This window comes from Falco cherrug, chromosome 1 (assembly GCF_023634085.1).
Source record: "Falco cherrug isolate bFalChe1 chromosome 1, bFalChe1.pri, whole genome shotgun sequence".
In the NCBI taxonomy this organism is placed as follows: domain Eukaryota; kingdom Metazoa; phylum Chordata; class Aves; order Falconiformes; family Falconidae; genus Falco; species Falco cherrug.
In genome coordinates this window covers 2870984-2894378 of record NC_073697.1, presented here as the reverse complement: position 1 = coordinate 2894378, position 23395 = coordinate 2870984, and the positions used below count along the sequence as shown (strand labels likewise).

At 41.3% G+C, this 23395-nt stretch overlaps 1 long non-coding RNA gene across 2 annotated transcripts in view; it reads right to left on the bottom strand.

The window, feature by feature from the left end:
- Window positions 1-19659, bottom strand: part of LOC114017579 (uncharacterized) — a 631873-nt gene extending 612214 nt beyond the window's left edge. For both annotated transcript variants that reach the window (XR_008730719.1, XR_008730720.1), the window contains exon 1: window positions 19312-19659. This is a non-coding gene — a long non-coding RNA (uncharacterized LOC114017579). The remainder of the gene's footprint in view (window positions 1-19311) is intronic.
- Window positions 19660-23395: the final 3736 nt, after the last annotated feature.

Here is a 23395-nt window from a genome sequence, read left to right as displayed (position 1 = left end):
TAGTTTTGACTGCTGGCAGAAACTGTTGACATCTTTTAGGAATAATCACAAATTATATAAAACTGTATATAGTAGGTTTAGTTTTAGCGTATATATATATATACACACACAAGCGTACATATATAACGCTGCTGTAGTAGGCAGCAAGATTAACATGGCTAGTAAATATTAAAGCCTTTCTTAATATAAGATGATCTAAGACATTTACATAAGAAATAACCAGCAGATGCATTAATAATATCAGTCAACCACTTGGTAATAATTTCAGAGGAAGGAAATGAAAGGACCATACCTTCTCATATAATGCATCTGAACATTATCATGCATAATCACATCCTAAGTTAACCCATTCAAGAAACAGTGGATAAATCACACTTTCACTAGTTCTCCAGAGGCTGAAAACAAAGAAAACCAAGTGCCCCAATTCAGAAAAAACATTCATTAAAAGAAATAAAGACCAGATAAAAGGAAATTGAATTGCTGATCATCTGAACCCCTAAAAGATAAATGTACTGATCTTTAAAAGATCTTTGATTAATTCTAGCAATAATTTTGAAGCCATCTTTTGCTTGTTTCATCAGCGCATTCATTTTTAATTCCTTGCAACGACACATACTGTTTCTTTTTAAAAAAAAAAAAAACAAAAACCACACACATAACAAAACCAAAAACCATTTCTACAAATAACTTACCAGGCCTACTCTAATTCTTCAGATGTTCACACATAGCTTCACACCGCTTGGACCTCAACAGTTAGTCCGGGTTTACTTCCCACAGTACGCAACATGCACCTATAACAGTTTTAGTACGTTTGAAATTTAGGATGCCAAAGGAAAAGTCTGCTGTGATGATAAGGTGTGGGAAAATGACCTTCATGTTCATATGGAGTTCATTTTAGGGTAATCCGGTTATTCTAGCCTCTTCTAAGAGGAAATGCAGTCACCATTACAAAGATCCCTCCAAAGTCCGCTGTAGACAGGCGGTGACTATGCACACCACACAAGCAGAGCCTACACCACCCCAGGCAGCCAGCACAAGATGGAATCCTGCCCGTCTCTGCAGTCCTTTCACCTTCAAACACCCTCAGACACTTTTTCAGAACAACCACCAAACAAAAAACACCAACCCAAACTCCCCAAAATACCACAACCCACTCATAAAACCACAGCTCAGAGCTACTCAAAACAAACCAACCCACCCCCCACCAAAAATCATGTTTTTCTTGTGTCACAGGAACATGAGTACACACCAGTCTGCTCAGGGACCTTGTTCCTTCCTTAGAGTAGTACACTGTGTAAACAGTACTCTTTACAACTATACAGAATACATTTCTTTTAAACTGAGAGTTACCCATCAGTCCTGGACCAAATGTTATATATACTGACTCCGAGTCACTACATGCAGTTGCTTAATTCTTCCAGATTGTCCTGGTTTCAGCTGGGACAGAGTTAATTTTCTTCATAGTAGCTGGTGCAGTGCTGTCTTTTGGATCTGGTGTGAGAACAATGTTGATGGCACACTGAGGGGTTTGGTTGCTGCTGGGTGATGTTTATGCTAAATCAAGGACCTTCCAGTTCCTCAGACCCTGCCAGCGAGAGGGCTGGGGTGGGGCATGGGAAATTGGGAGGAGGCACGGCCAGGACAGGTGACCCAAGCTGGCCAAAAGGTATTCTATACCATAGGACACCATGCTCACTATATACATGGGGGGGGGGGGGGGGGGCTGGGGGAGGGACACACACATGAATTGGCCAGAGCCCACCGATACTCGCTTATGTCGCTCAGGGACTGGCTGGGCATCGGTCAGTGGGTTCCGAGTAACTGTACTGCACATCACTTATTTACTTTTCTCCCTTCCCTTTGGATTTTGTTCCTTTCCCCCTCTTCCTCCTTTTCATTATAATTATTACAGGTTTTGATTTTACTTCAATTATTACACTGTTCTTATCTCAACCATTCAGTTTTACATTCCTTCCTCTGTGGGGGGCAGGGAACCAGTGGGTGGCTGCATAGTGCTTGGTTGCTGGGTGGGGGTAAACCGCAACAGAGATATAGGATAAAATAAATATATACAGTTTGCTCTATGGATAAGAAAATACCCGATTATAAGCCTATTTGCTGTCTCCACTTCCTGTTCTGCAACTGGACATGACGTGATCAAGGTTGTCTCCTTTCCCCCCACCCCTCAATATACTCATATAAAGAGTATCCAAATAATGATAAAGTGTATGTGATAGGATACTGGCATATACTGCAGAACGATCGACTACACACAACATCTATTTTAGAGCTCACCGTGATCCAACATTGTGTCACATCTAGATTTGTCAAAGATGAGCGTGAATTACTGCAAACAGCAAACAAAATATTCAACACTCTAGCTACTGTTCAGTGTTTTCTGTCTTAGAGAAAGGAGGGAATTTCCTCATTCACCTTAGGCAGAAATCTGGAAGGAACACATAAGGCTTTCACTGCAGTCTTGAATCCCAGAAAATCTGGTGTTGGACAGGACCTCTGGAGATCATCTGGTGCAACCTTCTGTTGAAAGCAGAACCTAGATTAGGTTATGCAGAATCCTACCAAGGTCGGAGCCGAGTCTTGGATTTCATATCCAGTAAGAAGGATCCCACCAATTCTCTGGGCAACCTATTACCGAGTTTGTTCTCATGGTCTTGTATCCAGACAGAATTTTTCCTGAAGCACTAGATACCTGTTGCCTTGTCCTGTAACTATGCATCGTCATCAGGAGAGTGCCTCCATTCTCTTTACCTTTCAGGTATTGGAAGACTGTGTCTAGCTCCCCTTTGTTGGGATCTAAGCCTCTTCTCTAGGCTGGATTAAAAAAAATAATAATCATCATCTGGCAACACTTTCTTTGGATGTTGAGTTTTCAGCTCTGTTGAAACACGGCATGCTCCAGCCTTGTTTCATTCTACATGCTTGAGTCAGAACCACTAAATTTTCAGCCAATTTCCCCACCCAAAACCACTTTGAGAGTCAGTGGAGCCAGTGGTATCCATCAAGGTTTCCTTCTCCAGTCTTCCTGATCTTTTAGCATTACCAGCTGTGTAAGGACAGGGTGATCCTCTCGTACACCTGTATTACCAAGTTAGCACATTTTTTTAGTACAAGTTCATCTTGCCTTGCAGTTCTGCAGTACACACAAGCTCACCTCTGACGCACAAAATGGAATGTAGATATGCTGTCCTAGAACCATAAAACGTAACAAGTGAAAGTGCAGTCCTTTCTTCTTCTGCCCCAGCTTGTCATTTCCTTGAGATCTGCTGAGCTGTAGACCACTGTACTGAACAGGATCCCAAAATGATACACATGACGCTAGATAAAGCAGGTATTTACACTATACCAATTTACAGAGGTACTGCGAGTAGCTTGCATCCAAACAGTAAAATCAAATGCACATACCAACATCATTGGGGATTCTGCTAATAAAGTAGAAATCCACAATAAATGCTATTAGGATACTTTTACAAAGCAACAAAACAGCCGGAGGCTTAAGTGCCATATCGTAATCCTGACCCAACAATCCTAACGTACCTTTTCAGAAAAAAAACTGCCCATGTTCAACTATTTTAAATGCAAAATGCCAACTATGCAATACACAATAATACTATGTGTTATTAATTATAACTATTAATATTACATATTATTATATTTAGGCACTTGAACACCACACATGGAACTGATAGCGTAAAATATTTTTAGATGCACTTGAACACCACACACAGAACTGATAGTGTAAAATATTTTTAGTTCCAATTGAACCAACAAACTTTCTTGCTCTAGATCCTCATGTCCTCAGTTATTTACTGCAAATAGTTACATGAGGTACAAATTTTTGTGAAAGATGAACTTAATATAATGGTGGATTTTCCACATGAACATGCACTGGCTATTCCAAAGTAGGTACCTACAAATACATCAGAATTTCCCATAACTATAAGTCTGTTACTTGGATTCCACCCTACAACAGACTGGATGTTTTCCTCACAGAGCGTAACAGAATTTTCCTTATATTCCCTGTTTATTAAATTCCACAACTAACCCGTGACAGAAGCAGGTGTACCTAGGGACCGCTCTCCAAATGCTCCTGAAAAAGCCACTTTTAAAAATACGTGAAGCAGGGAGCTTTGGATAGTAAACAGTCTCATTAATACCCAGGACACTTTGTATTTGATCCTTTTATTGATTATAAGCGATAATCACTGTATTTTCAGTCCTCACTCATCATTTGCAAAACATACATAAGCTTCTAGTAAACTGGCTGGCACACTTCTGGTGGCAACACTTTAAGGCTGGCTGTGTTTCAGGGTATTTTTTTTTCCCCCATTTAACTAAACCCTTATGCAAAGAGTAATGTTCATGTAAGAAAAAAGCATGATCTGAAACACTAACCCTTTTCTAGACTTCCAAATCTGATTCCACTGTCCTTACGAATACTAATAATTCTGGTTATAGCATAGTGATGCCTCAAAAGCCTTCTTTAATACACAATACCCTACACAAATACAAGTCGTCATTTTACTTTACACACATTCAGCTGTAGCATGACAGATGAATTTTATGAAGACTACACTCCTTCATCTTAAAAGCAGCATACAGCCTGTTATTGTTACAAAGAAAAATAAACAGTACTTAGCATTTTTGTTATGGCTTATGAGCTGAACCTCTTTCTTGTTTTCGTAATTAGATCATCTTGCTTTATATCTGAAGCTTAAGCATATAGAAATGTCTAGATATTTATACCACAAAGAAATGCAGCACAATTAGCATTCCAATCTTTAGCCATACCACCTCTCTCATCAAATAACAAACACAAATAAGTTTTTAGTGAACTAAAGAACTCTTAGTTTCAGGTTAAACAGTTGGATAAAGAATGAATCTAGGAGTTCTATGAATATTCATAAGAATATTAAATAAGGAAAAATGTACAGAAGACGACAGCTGGCCATTTAATTTAATCTGTTCATCACTGGGATAATATTGAGAACAACTATGTTGGCACTACAAGAAAAATCAGTATACAGATGCAGAAAGCCAAGGAGCTTTTAAGACCTAAATACTTTAAAGATTAATAAAAATATATGAGCAGTAACAGAACAAATGATCATATTAAATCAGGTAAGACACTCTACTGTATGCACCATGACTGAGAGTTAACTGGAGATATATTTTCACCCCCAAATATACATTTTCAAAATACAGAAGGCGTTCATTAGTAGGGGGGACACATATTAGCGGTATGGAGTTTAGACTTACATCTTCTTTTCAGCGTTTTTTCTTTAAAGTGATTTTGTTGAATACTTAGAAGCCTTTGCTAGGACTGCCACTGTACAGGCTCCCAAACACAGTCTTAATTTTCTTTTTGTTAGCAAATTGCTAAACATTATCGCTTGACAGTAAAACAGTAGAGAAATGTTTCCCCAGTGTTTTATCTGGTACAATACAGTTATCTGATCTACATAGTTTGAATCCTGGAATTCCATTCAAGTTCCCTGCTAGCTGAAATTTTAACTGTGACACCCTCTAACACATTAAATAAAAAAAGACATTCTGCTTTTGTAAAGCACATAAGAATATTGTGATAGTAGAAAGGTGGCTTATATACTTCAGTAAACTTACTTCTAAAGCTATTCATTCTCCATCTACAATAGCTGACATTCGCTAACAATGCCTAAATGCCAGATCTTTTATATCCAGTTCTGACACTGAATGTCTGTGCGTCGATGACCTTAGCAATCAGCAGCTTTAAAACTTTAGAGTTGAGACCCAGATTCTAGTTCCTGCTCACAGGATTTCATCTGTTTACCCAATAACTATGTAATGGAAAAAAAAAAAAAAAAAAAAAAAAAGCAAAAGCAATCTAATGGCACACTCAAGACCTCCTCTCTCCTCTCACACTCACTGCATTTCAGAGTAATGTTCTTTGGTTATTCCCACTCCTCTCAGAACTACTTGTTGCGCAGTAATAAACTAACCTGCTGTTTTCTGGAGGACACAGGAGTTATTAACTGAAGTCCCTTCAAAAGATGGCAGGCAGCCCGAAGAACTGGCGTTCTCGCTGTCTGTGCAAGTGCCCTAAGCACCAAGAGCTGCCTGCGGTGGCTGTTGCTGTCCTCCTAGAGCGAGTAAGTTCCTCGCACTCAGGTGTTTACTCCCATAAAAAGAACTCCAGATTTCTGGCTCCTGATGTACAGCCCTGCTTCAGCCTTTCGAGCCCTGAAGAGATGTGAGATTTCACACAAAGCACTGGACACCTGGCATTTTCTACTGGCCGGCTGACCGCAGCCCCTCACTGAGCAGGCACTCCTCTGACCGTACCTCAAAAGGCAGTTTCTCCATGAAGCACAGAGAGCCAAAGCGCTCTAACCAGGCAGACTAGATCATTCTGTTAAAGTTCCCTGAATTAAATTGTGCGCCTGACCGTACCTGCTATATCTAGAACAATCCAGACCATATACAGCAAAGGTAGCCAGTGACAAGTACGTATTTATTAGGAAAGAGCATCTTCAGCTCATTTGTACGTTGAATTCAGCATAGTATCCGACAGCAGAGACAAACAGGAAGAAAAATATGTTATAAATCAGCATTAAGTGGCACTATAAAGGGATAAAGGGTACCTAGCAAACAAGAGACCTTGTTTAGGCTAGCCATTCAGATTGCAAAGTTAAATTAGCTTCCCAAACCAACGGAGTAATGCTTTTACCATTAATCCATAGGTAAGTATCATTGACAGACCGAGAGGGCTACAGAGCCAGTCACTACAGTCTACAAGCTTTGCACGTGGCTATCAAGAAATTAATTCACCACATTGCTGGATTTCAACCAAATAACCGGCCTACCTAAGCAAATTCCTCCCAATAAAGCACCTTTATATGATAATTGAGCTAGGAGATAAGATATATGCCTATTACATAAAGTGATTATTGACTATGAGAAGCTTTCAATTTAGTAGAATATTACTTTGTGCAAGAGCTCTCCAGAGCCAGTGACAAAGGTTATATTTAGCTCTTTTAATCCACAGTAAAAGAGAATGAGGCTTCCACTGGCCTCCTGTATATCAGATAATCAAACAATGGCAAGAAAATTAAGTAACGATAAAACTTTTTCCATAGCTTTTCACATTCTGTCCAAAAGATAATTAAAAGAAAAAAAAAAAAAGTGCACTGGAAATAAAATTAGTTGAATCTGGAATTCACTGACAGTATTAAGTTTCTCATCAGCTCCACATGTACTTTAAAGCATGAAGATTTAATGTTAATGTAAATGCAAAATTCAATGAAGTAATAAGAAATTAATACACTAATTTCTGCTAAGTTGACTGCAAAAATAAATCAGAAATAAAATTATTTCAAATAAAAGTAAAAAAAAAAAAAAAGAGATCCTTCCCCAATTTAAAGACTGTTATATATTATTTACTTGAAAATTTTACCAACTTTATTATAGGAAATTAAAATATGGAGGATAAATGGGACAATAAGACAATCACAACTGAGTCAAAAAAACGGGTTTCAATGTACTTATCACCTTGAAACTATACAAAGGTTTTGAATTTAAATCCAAATCGGACCTAGACATGCTTCACAAGAACCAGACAAGGCTAAGATGTCAAAGTTATTTTATAAGAATAACGAGCTCTTCAGTATTTAAGAAAACACATGCTAACAAATGAGGAAATTCAGTTAAGTGTTTTACCAGCTATTCCTGCATTTTAAGTTCTCATATATATTTTATAATTTTTTTCTAGTTGCAATGAATGGAGATATAACCCTTTAGTATTCAGCAGGTTATATTATCTACTTAGTAGTGCACACCTTAGAGCTAATTCTCAATGGAAAACTAGAGTATTACTTTTTTCCATGTTGCTCTTTATATAAAGGGTCTTCAGGTAGAGAGCAATTTACACTTTTTCCAATTTGCCAGCTAATATTTTAAAATGTTTGCCTCATTTGCTTGCAGATACAGAACAAGTTACCATTTTTAAACTGAAAAAGGGCAGATTTCTACTAGATATGAGGAAGAAATTCTGTACTGTGAGGGTGGTGAGACACGGGCACAGGTTGCCCAGAGCAGCTGTGGATGCCCCATCCCTGGCAGTGTTCAAGTCCAGGCTGGATGGGGCTGGGAGCAACCTGGTCTGGTGGGAGGTGTCCCCGCACATACCAGGGGGCTTAGAACTAGATGATCCTTAAAGTCCCTTCCAACTCAAGCCTTTCTGTGATTCTGCATGGACACAATAAGACTCAAAGCCAGAAATAAATACGAAGGATTTAAAACTAAACTTATTCAAATGCGTCGTAAGAAATATTTTGCAATGCAAAGGAACCACATGATAATCTTAGTTTTAACAGCAAAATTATGGGTACTATCAAAAGAGGTGAGAATGTACTATGTAAAAGAAAACAAGTGTTAGCATCATGCCATTTTTTTCAAATACCTGATTTTTTCAGATGTCTGAAAGTTATGCATTTTTAGATTTAGATTGGAGCTACAGCATTGAAAGTTATTTTATGCACACTCTCATTTATATGTTTTTAACTCTAGCTTGAATATGCACGAATATTAGCAAGACTGGGTCCTAGGGTATTTTTTTTAAACCAGCTTGAAACTGACAAGTGATACAAAATAAATAAGTAGAATTGAAGAATGCCCATTTTGTAAACCACAAAATTAGAAACAGCAGATTTTTGTTTCAAAAATAGTATTCTTTATGTGCAAGAAACTGATGTATTGCACAGTTGCTAATTTTTAAATTAATACAGTTCAACTAGGAGTTGATTTTACAAAAACATTACAGTTTACAGAACTGTGCAGAAAAGCTTATGTGAATTTCAACAAGAAAGCATTAAATCTCTAGCAATCTTCCACTTAAAGAACATCTTCAAGTCTTTTATTTAATTACATTTGAATAACTTCAGATAAAAATGTGAAAAACTAGAAGTTGACAAGATTAAAATAACCAAGAAAAAATACTGGTCCAGCAGAAAACTAAAACTTTAGCTTCCAGTCTGATGTAGTTTAGTATTCAGCATTTTCATAGTGGATTTCAGGTCCAATACGCTAAGAAAATATTTACATACAGATAAAAACAATTTTTTAAGAGACAAATGGACTTTTTTTGTTTTCTGGGTTTGTTTTGGTTTAATTATGAACTACCGTTAGAAGGGAAGGATTATATACCTGGAGTAAATGTGATGTTTCTTTTAGCTAGAGATGGTTTCATGAAGAGTAGTTCTGCGAAAGAAACTGAGAAGAGCAGGGCATGTGATAATCGTGTCAAACGTGAAGAAAAGGATGTTTTCAACAGTTTTTCCATCAGCAGGCATAGCCAGAGTCAAAGTACATACATTGTACACACTGAAAAGCCTTGAATTATGTAAACCTTTAAGTTATCAGTGATCTAAAATTATCATAAAACATACTTGTGTTTAGTTATTTCCACAGCAGTGATAACAATAAAATATTGAGGACCTATCACTGTTGTACTTATAATATGCAGTATATTTGGTAGCATTTGTCAGAGTTCTGAGGAACAGAGAGCAAGCTGCAGTAGCAAAATTGCAGAGAACAAAGTATGTACAATTTTTACTTTGCAGTGTGTCACACGCTGTCCTTGTATATTTCCTTGCAAAAATTATATTAGATAACATAATGATTATTGATTTCAAGGAACTGCAGGTATAATACTATAATAATAATTATGGTTTGTAAAAATGAAGTTCACGATAGTGGTTTGAATGCATAATTCCTGAAATATCTTGCTTATGAGATGCATTTTTCTCCCCATGAAGCAACATTTCTACTGAGGTTATTGAGGGCATTTAAACAAAAAAATTCCTACTGACATTTAAACTTCTGCTGAGGGTCCCCTCAGAGTCTAGACTCCGGAGGCTTTAAACATATAGAGACATTCATTCATCATCTTGGAGTACTGAAGGAGTGTTAGGGAAATGTAGGATCACTTCAGGAGCGTCTTTTGTTTTACTGAGGCTGAATGTACTGGCAGTTCAGTGAGCAATATTATTTTCTACAGTTTATATTTTACTGTGTGTTTTGTCACTGCAAGCATTTTACAACCATGATAGGCATTTTCAGAAACGCTGTCATGTAATAAGTAAGGCTACCTTCACTGCAGCGAAGAAACTGAATTGAAACCAGGTATTCACTGAAATGTAAATTGACATTAAACTCGGAAGCGGCCTCCCAAAAGCAAGACTGAGATGGATTACCACAATAGTGACCCAAATCGAGCCTTATAGCAATGCACCCAGTGCATGGCTTTTCACTGGGTAAGTTGGCAAGCTTTTCACTTCCCTTTCGCTGGCTTCAACCTGCCTTCAGAAAAACCCAAGCGATATGCTCCTTGTGTTGTTCTGAGCAGGTGTGACCGCTGAGCACTCTTAAGTGGATCATAATACCTGCACTAATGAAGGTATAATTTTGGGCAATAGATCGTATTTTTATTCTTAAAAATACCATCGCGTTACCGCATCTTTCCCTCATGCTTTCCTCTTTCTACAAGAAAGATACGGCAGAAGGGCCGATACCCAGATTTCACAACCGATCTTTTTCCAGGCTTACAGGTTATTCACAAAAAGGATTTTCTGAGACTCAGACTCGGCTTCCGAAGCATCAATTTCGCAGCATTTCTGTGGGGAGGTGAAGGGCAATGAGACAGTCAAAGACTGAAAGGAAAGGAGAGCCGCTCACAAAGCTCAGGATACAGCACTCAGGGCTGCGCACAGCGAATTCAATGACTAGTTGTAAACGCAGGTAACTACAATGACAGCAGAAATGCAGGCACACCAGAGAAACAGATGAGGCAAAATAGAAGAGCAAAAAGGAAGACTTGCTGGGTGGGTGGAGACTGTCATTGTAGTTGACTAAGGAAAAGCAGCAATAAAAGATTTCCTTAGCAAAGAATTATTTACAATCGATAGCTGCACACTACTTATGCTATACCAGGAGTTATTAATACATAAATAGAAAACAGCACTTTCAGTCTGTGATCTGAAAGCCAATAAATTGCCCATGAAGAACAGATGGCAGAACGTTCCATGAGTTAGCGAAAAACAAACAAAAAAAACCCCACCACCAAAACCAAACATGAGTAAGCTTAAAGTTTAGATACATTTTCTTAAGTCCTAAATAGGAACAAATATTCTTACACGTTTTATTAGATATGCTGCATACACAAGTGCATATATCTTGACAAACAGTGGAACCTTATGCCCATTACAAGGACAGAACAGAATCTCTACTCATTAAATGCACATGCCACCTAGCATGAGAGAGTCCTGTCCTGCAATCTCAAGTAGGTCTGTAGTTGTTATGGCAGAACACAGAATATTAAAGATGATAATGAAATCATTGCAAAACCTTCTAATTACAGAGTATAGGGGATATCAAGCATAAGGCAGAAGTTCTACAAATCCTTCTTGTGACAATGCTGGCTAAAGCTGATCCCACCTCCTCCTCCTCCCTCGAGGAGAAAATCCTGTCCTTACTCTGCACCCACATGGGCACCAGCAAAACTATTTGGGGGCAGCGTGGTGACTCAATATGGTTAAAGAAATCTTGGGGTTTTTGCTTTGGTTTTTTTTCCCCTTTGCACCACAGAATTACTCAGTTTAGATTGGTTGTGTGTGCAGCCCTCTAAATAATTCAGCCGAGAAGGTTGTTAGAGAATAGAAATGAATAGCCAAAGAGTTGGAACAATTTAACTTTTCCAACAGGAAAAATATGTATGGAACCAAGGCTTCAAATGTCATGTACAGTTTTTGAAAATCAGCTGCAGATATTCAGTCAGGAAATGAAAAGATTCTATGTGAAGCTTTATAATAAGGGGGAAAAAAAAGAAAGCTTCAGAAAAAATACCAGTTTTCCTTTCTCTAATAAAGTTTCTCATTCACTGACTGACGATAGTGGCTCTCTCTGTGATTCTTTACCATTATGACAACTAGCAGCTGAACCAAAAATTGACAGAATCCTTCACAGTATTACTCTACGTGACACTAGTAGCAGTGTGAAATTGAGTGTGATCACAGCCCCAGTCAATTCTACTGGTTCAGGAAGTTTTCAGTTTAGGTCAATTTTATCTTCAGATCCTCATGTTCTTCAATCACAGAAGTAAAGAAAACAAAGACAGAGGAAAAGTCAGTAGGATGAGAGTCTATTATAAAGGAAACAAGGGCAGAAAATTTTAGAAATTGCTGAAAGCTCTTCCTGTCCTCCAAGAACATGAGTCCACACAGCATGGAGTAAACTCTGTGCATATAGAGAATAGTTCTTCCCCATCTGGCTTAAACCCAAAGAATCTGTGTGCTGTTTGAGGTTCACTCACTCCATATCCCCTACAGCACCTTACAAGCTCTTCAAGAGACAAACTTCTTACCCAGAAAAAGAGTAAGGCTTTTTTTAATTACAAAAAAAAAAAAAATCATTTCCCCCCCTTGTTGACTAACCTCTTTGTCCCAGGAACTTCTGACAAGACAGTATTTTAAGGCTTCCTGTAGCTGTTCTCTCTTCTCATCACCCCTTTTTCTTCTTTATGTTAAATCCATTCCTCACTCCTTTGGTTCCTACTAAAGAGTAACTACTTGCCACCCCCCTTGATTGCTGTAACAGCTGTTGCTGGTTTTCCAGTCAGTCCAATGCAGTCTCCTCTCATTTTTTGTAGTTCCTTCCCCATTTTTAGCATGAGAAATCAAAAAGCGTATCTGAGCAAAGACTAAGTTAGAAGTATTTAGCAGTGAGTCTAAGGAATGGTGGTAAAATCTAACCCTTATTCTACCTGTGCCTTAGTGTTGCTAATCCTAGCTTTCACTGAAATAAGCCTTAACTAGTCAATCTTTATTAAAAAAGAAAAAAAAAAAAATCTCCATTCTAGAGCACTTTACAACAATCCACAATTCCTTTTCCTGGGGACACATAAGCCACAATAAATCTTCTGCAAAGTGAAGCAAAATTAATTAGTCTTGCATTTGCAAAGGCACATATTTTACTTCCTACGGCAATGGACTAGGAATACATGTGCAGTTTAATCTGAAACGCAGCTAAAAATCCAATTAAATTAATAGGCACTTTTAAGTCATTGGACAGTACCTTCTTACCCATGGTATCTAATTCACAAGCTATCCTGTGCCATACCCTAAATTAGCAGCGTATTTACTGAAATTTAATATATTTAAAAAAAAAAAGATGAATGTATTAACTATCACCTCTTCTCTCCAAAGCTTGATTTCCCCTTAGACCACCAGCTAGTCCATTTTGATTCTCATCCCTGTAGTTTATCCCCTTCACTGCAGCTAACAGAAATACTTAAAAACCACCGTGGCAAGACTTGTATGTTCTTTGAGTGTAGTTTTTTACTTCAGTGTAACATAAGAATAGGTTTAGCAATCTCTGCTGTCCAAGAACAAGTTATACTCTGATGATTTACAGGTGTTAGCATATAACTGCAACAGTACTAAGTACACTTGCTGAGGTATGATGCTTTGCCAGAGATCCATCAAAATTAAAGTTTTTAGTTTCCAAAAAGAAAAGTATTAAACAGACTTGGCTCCCGTTAAAAGCTTATGCTTCATATCTCTTGTTATATCAAGTTGTAGTCCTAAAAATACAAGCAGGACTTGTCGTCAGATTAAACACGTATGTAGTGTCCGCAGGAACAGTGCTTAAATGGGTTTTATCACTCATAATATTAGCTGGTTGTCACTGCATAAATCAGCGCAATTTCAGATAATTTTGTTAAGAGTTCAAATGCTTTCATCTGAAATTCTACATATAACGGCCAGTCTACCATAAAGTGAAAGTAGCTGCCAAAATACCATCTCTCAAGAGCTAAACTGGAGGTATTTCAGTCCAAACTTCAACAAGCTTCACCCTTGCTGTGACCTAGGGGCACTGTCAATTAGCACATGCTTCATCCTTCTTTCTTCCCTCACCCCACTTGCTCTGAAAGGGGCTAAATACAAGCTCCATCCTTGCTGGCTGCCTGCCCTCCCCCGATGGTGCCCTGCTCCCTGGCCCTTGGAAATGGCCCATGTTCTTTTGAACATCATTATGACTACATCGCGATGTTACCCTGTCCCAAGGGAGAACAGGTTTACAATAAAAAGGTAGAGACCAGTGTGGGAACAGTGATTCAGCCAGAATGATTTATCACGTATTTTTTCAGAGATTAAATCAATGTGATTTTTTTACACTACTTGAAAGATGGAATGACTCCTGAATAAATAGAACTGTCACTTCATAGGTGTCTATCAGAAGGGAAGAGCAGCTTGACTTCATCCCTTTTTATGTTCACAATGCTCCTACTCCAAATATTCCCTGCGGGTCAGGATCGCACACAAGGGATGGCCGGGAGCTGCCCTCCGCAGATCTGAGCGGTTGAACAGCCATGGGTCGTGATGGCGCATCCTGGAATACAGCTGACTTCTGCTTTCTCTTCCCCTCAGAGCAAGTAAAAGCTTCAGCTGGCAGAAGTCTTGGGTATTGATGCAGGCAAGAACCGGAGTAGACAACCACCGTGTGTGTGACCCTACAGGTTTCTGTGAGCTATCCCCGTATTCAACTAATGAAAGGAAAGTGATGCCGCTCTCATTAGACTGCCACAATAGAAACATGATGAACAGATTCATCTGTGAGGGATTATTTAAGGCTTTTGCAGAAACACTTCCTATCGAACAGACAATGCTGAAATATGCTTGTTTTCTGAAAGTGTGTCAGCTTAGCCATGGAACTTATATTCAACAGGACACCATTACACTGTTGTAACATTTGATTCCACTTACATTACCTCTTAATTAACAGTGGAACGTTTAGCAGTGATTAGAAGAGACATTTTCAAGAGTTCTAGATTTCAGCAGAGCTCACAGGCAGACTGCCTCTAGTGCAACAGTTTAAGATCACAGATGCAATTTGAATTAACAAAACTAACATCATCTTTGACTCGTTGCTGTATCCAGAGGAAAAGTATTTGCAAATACTTCAAGCTGATCTTTCTACGTGCTACAGTTAAAACAAGGTCCATGCTTTAAAAGAATCTTCGCAAATTCCATCTCACTTCATAATAGATGTATTGTTTGGGATACCAGGCACTAGGTAAATTAAATCTCGATAATCTTGGTTAATTTAATTAAGTAGTTTGTAAAGCAGACAGATTCTCTCTCTTGCTAAGATTTGTTAAATGAAAGACTGCTTCTCACACAGAAATAGGCACATTTGGATACGTAACAGCGCCAGCGTGTGTGCTAAACCAACAACAGTCTTCTCTGTCTGATAAAATGTTAGTCCTCAAGAAACCCTAGTCCTAGAGTATCCATCATAGTTCAGAAGTAACAGGTCCACAAGCAAAACTTAGTTTCTCTGCAGAATGAAAGAACGCAATTTCAGGAGAAAGAACATATTCATAACATAACAGAACTGCAAGTCAAGTCTTGTATGAAATTATCTTTATTGCACAAATAAAAGTGTAATTTAATGCTTTAGTCATTCTGATAATTTGCAGACCATGATTCTGCTAAGCCTATAGGATTCATTGTTTTATAACTTCAATTGCTATCTTTCATACAGTAAAATGCTACTATAACATCAAAAAATCCCTCAGCCTCTATGAAGCCAACATATTTTTTAAAAAGCAGAAGTACTGGCTTCCAGAAGTCTTATTCCGGTATCTATCACAGGTCATAATTATTATTAGCTACACTGGAAATATTCTCAGATACTGAATTTTATAGCCTGTTCACTTCAATGATTTAACAAATATTTTGCATCCGTTTCTTAAATATTTGTTTTACCTGAAATGAGTTGCAATGTATGCTGAAGCCTCAAAGTCAGCCATAGGGTATTTTACTGTTATGACCGAGGCATGTGCCCAGAAGTTGACATTCCCTTAGTTAACAAGCAATATGAGTATGGTAATTACACAGGATTTTAAAACTCCTTTCCCTCCCTGCCCCACCCCCCACCCCCAATACTACAACTGTATTTTCCGAGATGAAAGTTTTTAAGTTTATCCATATGGAGCTGTGAGTTTAGTAAATACAACGTTTCTAGATAGATGACATGTAAAACATTGGTATGTATCTTTTGGAAATGTCAGAAGAGCAGAAAGGTACTTTCAACCCAGCAAGGACATTTAAGTTTAACGTTAGTATTGCAAATGTTAGGGTGAAAGAAAGACTTCAAGCAGTACAGTTTGGAAGCAATACAGAAGAGTATGCTTCCTAATGCTGGGGAATCTTGTTGCATAGATTTACCACTAAAGAGTTAGGAAAGATCGGGAAAAAAAATACGTATATGTTACAGAAAAAAAGTTATCTGTATTTCATTAGAAGGATTTTTCAAGCAGAGTTCATTTCATTGGAAAACTTGTGCTGGTATCATTATAATAAAATATATACAAACACAACTCCCCAAAACAGCTTTATACAATCCAGTATGTCATGCAAAACATTTTTTTAATATTACTTCTATTTGGGGGTTGGGGTTTTTTTCTTCTCAAAAAACCCTCTACAGCATTTTCTCACACTCCATTTTTTATCAAAGACACTCCACAAATCCAGATGTCAAGACATCAGTGTTTTGTAAATCTTTGATAACACATTCAGCTATCTATTTATCAGCCGTGTGGAAAGTCATACTTTGTTTTGGAGGAAACCCAACCTTAATATTAAACTCCATCTTCACTCAAGCTGACATTTTTACATGACATAGGATTTTATTTATACAGATTTTTTTTTATTATACAGAGAAAAAAAAAATAAGCTCCATTATTCTGATTTTTAGAAACCCTCATTTGGGAAAGCCTAGCATGGAATTCAGGTTCAGAAGTCAGCAGCAATGCTCATAAACATTTGAATAATCTGGCATGCAAGAATAAAGGAAGTGTTGGAGAAAGATATCTGTAATAGTGAAAAGAGCAAGACTGGGGTATAACACAAAAAGATTTTGAACTGTGGCATCCAGCACAAGAAGAAAACAGACCGGTTTTACAATTGTGGATATAACTTTTGTGAAGCTCAGCATTTTCATTGACTTGACTTGGGAGACACACGCTCCTAGCCCTTTCAGTATGCAGACCAGTGTTACAGATTATTTCTTTCTGGAATTTTTTTTTTTTACCTCAAAGGAAGACAAAACTATGTTGATGACAAAACTTAACACTGATTGAGTAAAGCATAGGTATGTAAGAGCCCATGCACACTTTGCAATTTTAATTATGTGTTATTCTTTACAGTAGGTCTTAAAATGGAATATCCCATTTAATTTGTTAATGTACTCTCTTATTTAATTCCAACTCTGGCGTTTTCCTTAAGTATACATCTTTGATTAAGCTAGTGGGAAACAATTCTTCACTGGGAAAAAAAAAAACACAGCAAGCAGAAGATCACATTGTGCTGCCTCTTATGTCAACTTTACTACACATAACACTGAGAAAACTTCTAAAGCAAAACGCAACAAGTTTATGCAGTTACCGCCTGAGTTTCTCATAGAATGTTTTCAAGTTATGGGAGGAACATGATAGGTGTGGAGAATAAGTTTATAAAATAAACCCTGCAGAAGTTTATTTATTTATCACTTCTGTTATTGAAGTAGTGTTTATACCGGCATGTTATTATTGGGAGAAAAAATAAATAAAATAAAGCACTACTTCAGCTGTTTATTTTTTAAAGGAGGACTTTGTTGTTACACCATCCCTGATGCAGCCTTCACAATATTAAACAGTAACTATTTCCAGCCAGTGTAAAGTGGCATGAAGTGACATAAAACTCGAGTAGCCAGCGGTAAAGTGACTTAAAACTCAGGTTCCGTTATCAATTCGGTCAAGTTACGTCAGCAGGAGATAGAAGGAGATTTCAGCAGATGGTATGTAAAATGTTGCCTCCCCTTCGATCTGGCTTCACACAAATTTCTCCGGTGTGTAAGCTGAATGTGCCTATCCAAGGAAAAGTGAGGAAAATCCAGCCTTCCCTCAGCCAGCGCTCTAGAACCGTGCAAAGTCTGTCCCAGTGCTGCCGGCCAAGCTAACAACTTAATTACCACAACCCTTTCCGAAGCGTTCCAACCCTTGCCGTCTAATTATTAAATATTCTATACACCCTGTTCAGTTCCCTGGAAGAGTGGAACTTCCTATTTTGAGAAAGCCTGCCTATTTAAATGTCATTAACTATCCAATTAGTACAGTCTGCTCCTCGCTAGCTGCCGAGTACCGGGATAATCTTTTAATTGTTAACCGCTATTGAATAATTTTAGCAATTACGCTTTTATACATTCTGTGATAATTAAGACAGACTACCCCTAGAATCTCATCAGTTTCCCGGCACGGAGTGACGAACGGGCAGACGATCACCGGCAGAAAAATACGCGTGACCAGGGACAATGTCAACACGGCAGCCCGCCGTCCCCGCCCGCTCCCGCACCCGCCCGCCGCATCCCACCGGGGCCCCCGCTCCGGCGGCGGGGGGACACGGCGGGGGGACACCGGGGCCGCCTCGCACCGCGCCCACGGGGCTCGGCCGCCAGCGCCGCGGGGGCGAGACAGACCCGGGGCCGCCGCCGCCGCCGCTCCGCACGGCTCCACCTGCCGGGCGCCCGCGCCCCGCCGCGCAGCCCGCTCCCCGCCGCCCGCCCGGGGGGCGCCCCCGCCGCGCGCACAGCCGCCCCGGCGCGCCCCTTCCGCGCAGGGGGCTGACAGCAGCCCCGCGCCCGCCGCCCGCGCCGATCGGCAAGTTTCTCTCCGCCGCAGGAGGAGCGCGCCGCCCGGCGCTCCCGAGCAGCCGCGACACCGGTCCCCAGCCCGGCGCGCCCCCGGGGGCGCTGGGAACCAAGCGGGGTTACCTGCAGGGGCAGCGGTCCGACGGGGGGGCCCGGGACCCCCGCGCCGGCGGGCGACGCGCCCCCCGCCGCCCGCCCCCCGCCGGACGGCGCCTGTTGCGCGGGCCCCACGGGCCCCCTCCCACCAGGGCGAACCCGAACTTGGCGCCTCCGCGGCCGCGCTGCGGCTCGGGGGGGTGGGGGGACACGGGGCTCGGTGACCCCGCTCTCCCGCTACGGGCTGAGCGGCGCTCCGCAGAGCGGGACCCCCCGCCTCCCCCGCCGCATCCCGCTGCGCAAAACCGATGCACCCCGAGCGCTCCCTTCCCGCGGAAGGCAAGGCGGCGGCGCGGGCTGCGGGAGCCGACGGGAGGCAAAGTTTGACAGACGAGCGGCTCCCGCAGCGACAGGTGACTCCGGTGCGGGGGCACCCTCCGCGCCGCGTGAGGCAGGAGTGCGGGACGCGGGACTCACCTGTCCGTTGCCCCCCGGCAGCCGCGGGGGGAAGGCGGGCGGGTGGGCGAGAGGCGCAGCCCCGCGCTGCTCTCCCGTCCTGCGGCCGCGGCGGCGGGGGAGGCGGGCGGGCTGCGGGCCCGCAGAGCGGCGGGGCGGCCCCGGCCGGGCGGGCGCCCCGTCAGCGGAGCAGGTGAAGCGGGGCGGTCGCCGCCGCCGCCGCCGGAAAGCAACACGTTTGGCTCTGAACTTTGCGGCTCCAGTCACAAACAAACAAATACAGCCCAGGGAAGACCTCTCCCATTCGATCCCAGCCTGCTCGGCAGCCGCTGCCTCTCTTATTGGTGCGGAGGTTATTTATTTATTTGATTTCCCCCCCCTCCCCCTCCGCACGCACCCCCCCCCTTCCCTTCCCTTCTACTTCCCATTCCCTCCCCCCTCCCCGGCCTCCCCTCCCCGCCCGCACGCCGCTCCGCCAGCCCCGGTCCCTCCGCGCCGCGCAGCGTGGCCGCGGCTGCTCTGCGGCCGGCGGCAGCGCCGGGTGCCGGGCGAGGGGCGGGCGCGCCGCGGGGAGGCGGGAGCGGGGGCGGGCGGGAGCGGGGCAGCCGCCGCGCCGCGGGCGGGCGAAGGCGGGGAGCGGGCGGAGGTGGCCCCGGACGCCTCGGACGCCGCGCCGGGCTGCGGGAGCGGCAGGGAGGGCGACCCCCGCCTCGCCCCCGGCCGCCGCAGGGACGGGGCAGCCGGGCGGGGGGCGCCCGGGGACCGCGGCCGGGACGGAGGGCGGCCGGCGCGTACCGGGCGGCTGCGGCGAGGCTGCGGCCCCCGCCCGTGGGGAGCCTGGCGGCCGCGGTGCGGCGGCGCCGGGAAGGTGCGCCCGGCAGCGGCGGGGGGGGCGCGCCCCGGGGGTACGGCTGTGGCCGCGGGCGCCTCCGGGCACGGTCGGGTGTGTGTAAGTGCCGCTGTGATGCGTGTTTACGTACGTGTGTCTCCCGTAACGCTGCGCGGAGCATGTTTTCAAGGAGACTCCCGGCTCGCCAGCCGCAGTGTACTTTGTGTGCAGCGCTTTTACGTTTCGGTGTAGCTTATGCTTGAGCGGTGCAGAGCAAGCTTTATTTCACCTGTCTTAACGGCCGCTGAACCTTTGTTTGCTGCTTTTATTGACCGTTTCGTCCCCCGTCCCCCAAATCCACATGCAACTCGAGCAACACAGTAGGTCTCACCTGTCCGTTCCTTAGGGCCAAGTACACCGCTACCATTATCGTAAGGAAAGGGAATGTAAGGTGCGAGCTGCGGAGGTGAGCCTGCATGAAGGATCCCTTTCCCTGTGCCTGCAGTATCCGTCCTAGCTCAGCTTCTCCCTGCAGCTGTCAGTGGAAAAAAAACGTTTCTGTCCCACAGTGGCTGTTTTTATCCCGCTGTACACACACGTGACAGACAGAATATTGACATTCCTGTCTTCTCTCCCATCCTTCTCCCTTTAGAAATTAGGGTTCGAATTAGATGTCCCAGCGGTAGAAGGCAGAAGCGTAAAATCAGTAAAGTTGGTACCAACTCTTCCAGATGCTCTGGTGGGGGGTGGGGGTGTTGTTTCTTTGTTTGTTTGTTTGTTTCCTGGATAAAATTCCCACCCTTCTACCCTGACAGTAAATAGACATTCTGGGTAATTTTTTCGCTTCCAGGGGGGAAAAAAATACAGCACTACAATAAACAAACAAGGAAATCACAAATGTGCTCAGAGAATAAACAGTTATTCAACAATATTACTGGGCAATAAAGCATAAATTATATCCTTACTTCTCTTCAGGTGACAAGACGTAGAGATGTAAAGATTGCTTTTATCCTAGGACAGTCAATGAATTTATGTAGATTTGTCATTTCAAACAGAGGGCACAAATCTCTCTTTGTGCAGCAACTCTGTAATTCTACCTTTGTCAACTGAAGACGATAAACTAGAAAGATTAATGTACGTTTTGTCTTCAGTAGTAAATCCTGTTGTCAAATGGGGAGAACTTTTTATTCAAAGAATTGGATCAATAGTTGACTTTGTTTTGAGGCATTTATTTAAGAAGCTACTTAAAAAGAATGAAGTTCATGCTCGTAATGTCCTTAAAGAAATCTCTCAAAGGCAATTATTTTATTTGCCAATCTAGCGGTCACTACCATGGAGCAACAAAAAGCATGAAAGCTAGATGTGGAAATCCCTTTGGGTTCAGACAGTGCTTTCTCAATGGAAGAAGAACAGTAGGAAATTTAAAAATGGAATATATTTTTAAAAAAAAATCTATTTTAATGTTTTAAACAGCTTACTTTGAATAGGTGAAGTTTCATCTTTAACCAGTAAGCTTCAAGGTCAATGAAATGCAAATGGCAGATGTGTTCCATGACTGAAAGAGTGCCGCCAACTTGAAGTAACATTTTGTGAGCAATATTTAAAAGTTGACTGTCTGACTTATTTTAATCTGTAAACTCTTGAGTGTTTGGCAAGTATTTGTTCAGAAGAGCACAGAGTGTCTTCCACTGGAATGAACTACTGTATTTTCAAAATATGGAAGATTAATGAAGATACTGCTTTACTAATGATGGGCCTATAACCACTTGTCAAAGGCAGTGAGAAGACCCTCAGCGTTTTCAGTTAAAAATACTTTGACACACTGTAATACACAATTTGAAATCTCAACTGTTTCACAGATCTTAAAAAGCAATATATTTATGAGTAAACTAAGACTCTCTTTTATCTATCTATCTATCTATCTATATATATGGATTTTTAAGAGAAGGAAGCTCTACCTAAAAAAGGCAAAACCCCTAACAAAACTGATCACATACCATCAAAATTAATACCTTAGGCAAGTGGATCCACCTCAACAGGACTTGGACATGACTACGTCAAGCTAATAATGAATTTAGTGGCTGCTTAGTATATTGACTGTTCACCATAGTTACGCAAGCAGAATAGCATTCCGTGTTCTGGAGTCATAGCTGAAAAATATACAAGAAAGCTACAAATAAATAGCTGAAATTAAGAATATCAGGAGTAAAAAAAGGCATAAAAACAGAAAGGAAAAAGAAAGAAAAAGCAAAGCTACGTCTTCTAAAATTTCATCTGGTACTGTTGACTTGCCTTCATTTGGCTTCTTTCAGCAACTTAAGTCCCTGTGACCTCACACTTGGCATTTCGGTGTTTTTAAATGTTTCAAATTGAGATTGCTAAATAAATAATAAAAAAAAATGCAGCCCCCACTGCCACCCACCAACACCGATACAACCTTACAACTGGCTTGCTTTATTCTAATATAACATCCCGTTTTCTTCCTGCACACTTAAAATCCTGCTTCTAAGGGCTTAAAGAGCTGCTAATATTACATGGAGCTGCTAATACGCGTCATGTGCAGTATGTTGTATTTCAGAAATGCATCTAATGATCTCAGCAGAAAATTAAACGCATGTGTTAATATTTTCAAATATTCGCATCAGTCAAACCTGAGCAAGTTCTGTTTAAGTATCAAGAGAGACAGCTCATCAGTAAGAAGTTTCTCCAAAACAAACATTGTTTTCTACCCCTAGCTATTTTATCTGTGCAGGAGGCTTTTTACAAAAAAAAGATGGATTTTTCTTCCACAGCTGAACAGGCAAGTTTCCAGTCCTTTTTCAATTTCTTTTCAGGTAGCTGAAATGCTTTTGATCACAATTTATAAATATGTCAGGCAAAGCTCTGAGTATACTAGCAAGAATATATCAGGCAGTTTGAGTTTTTAAATTGTGTCAAAAATCATATGCTGGTGTAATATTATGAAGAATCAAGAGTTCTCCATGAGGGCATGTTAAATTTATGGGTGGATAACATTTAATATGTTATGAAATCTTACCTAATTATTACAATCTTATGAAGATTTAATGAATAGGTTTTTCAGCTAGCCAGAATTGGGAATATTTTACTACTGTGAGCATTTCAAAAGCAAGAAAAGGTAGGGATTTTCCCTTTTTCAGACACAACAGACAAAGCACTGAATTTACCTTAGCCGGTCCAAGGGCTTCTAGAGAATTCAGTCTTTGGCTTGTTCTTTAGTTTCTGTAACCAAAGGTGAATATATTTAACTGATTAGGA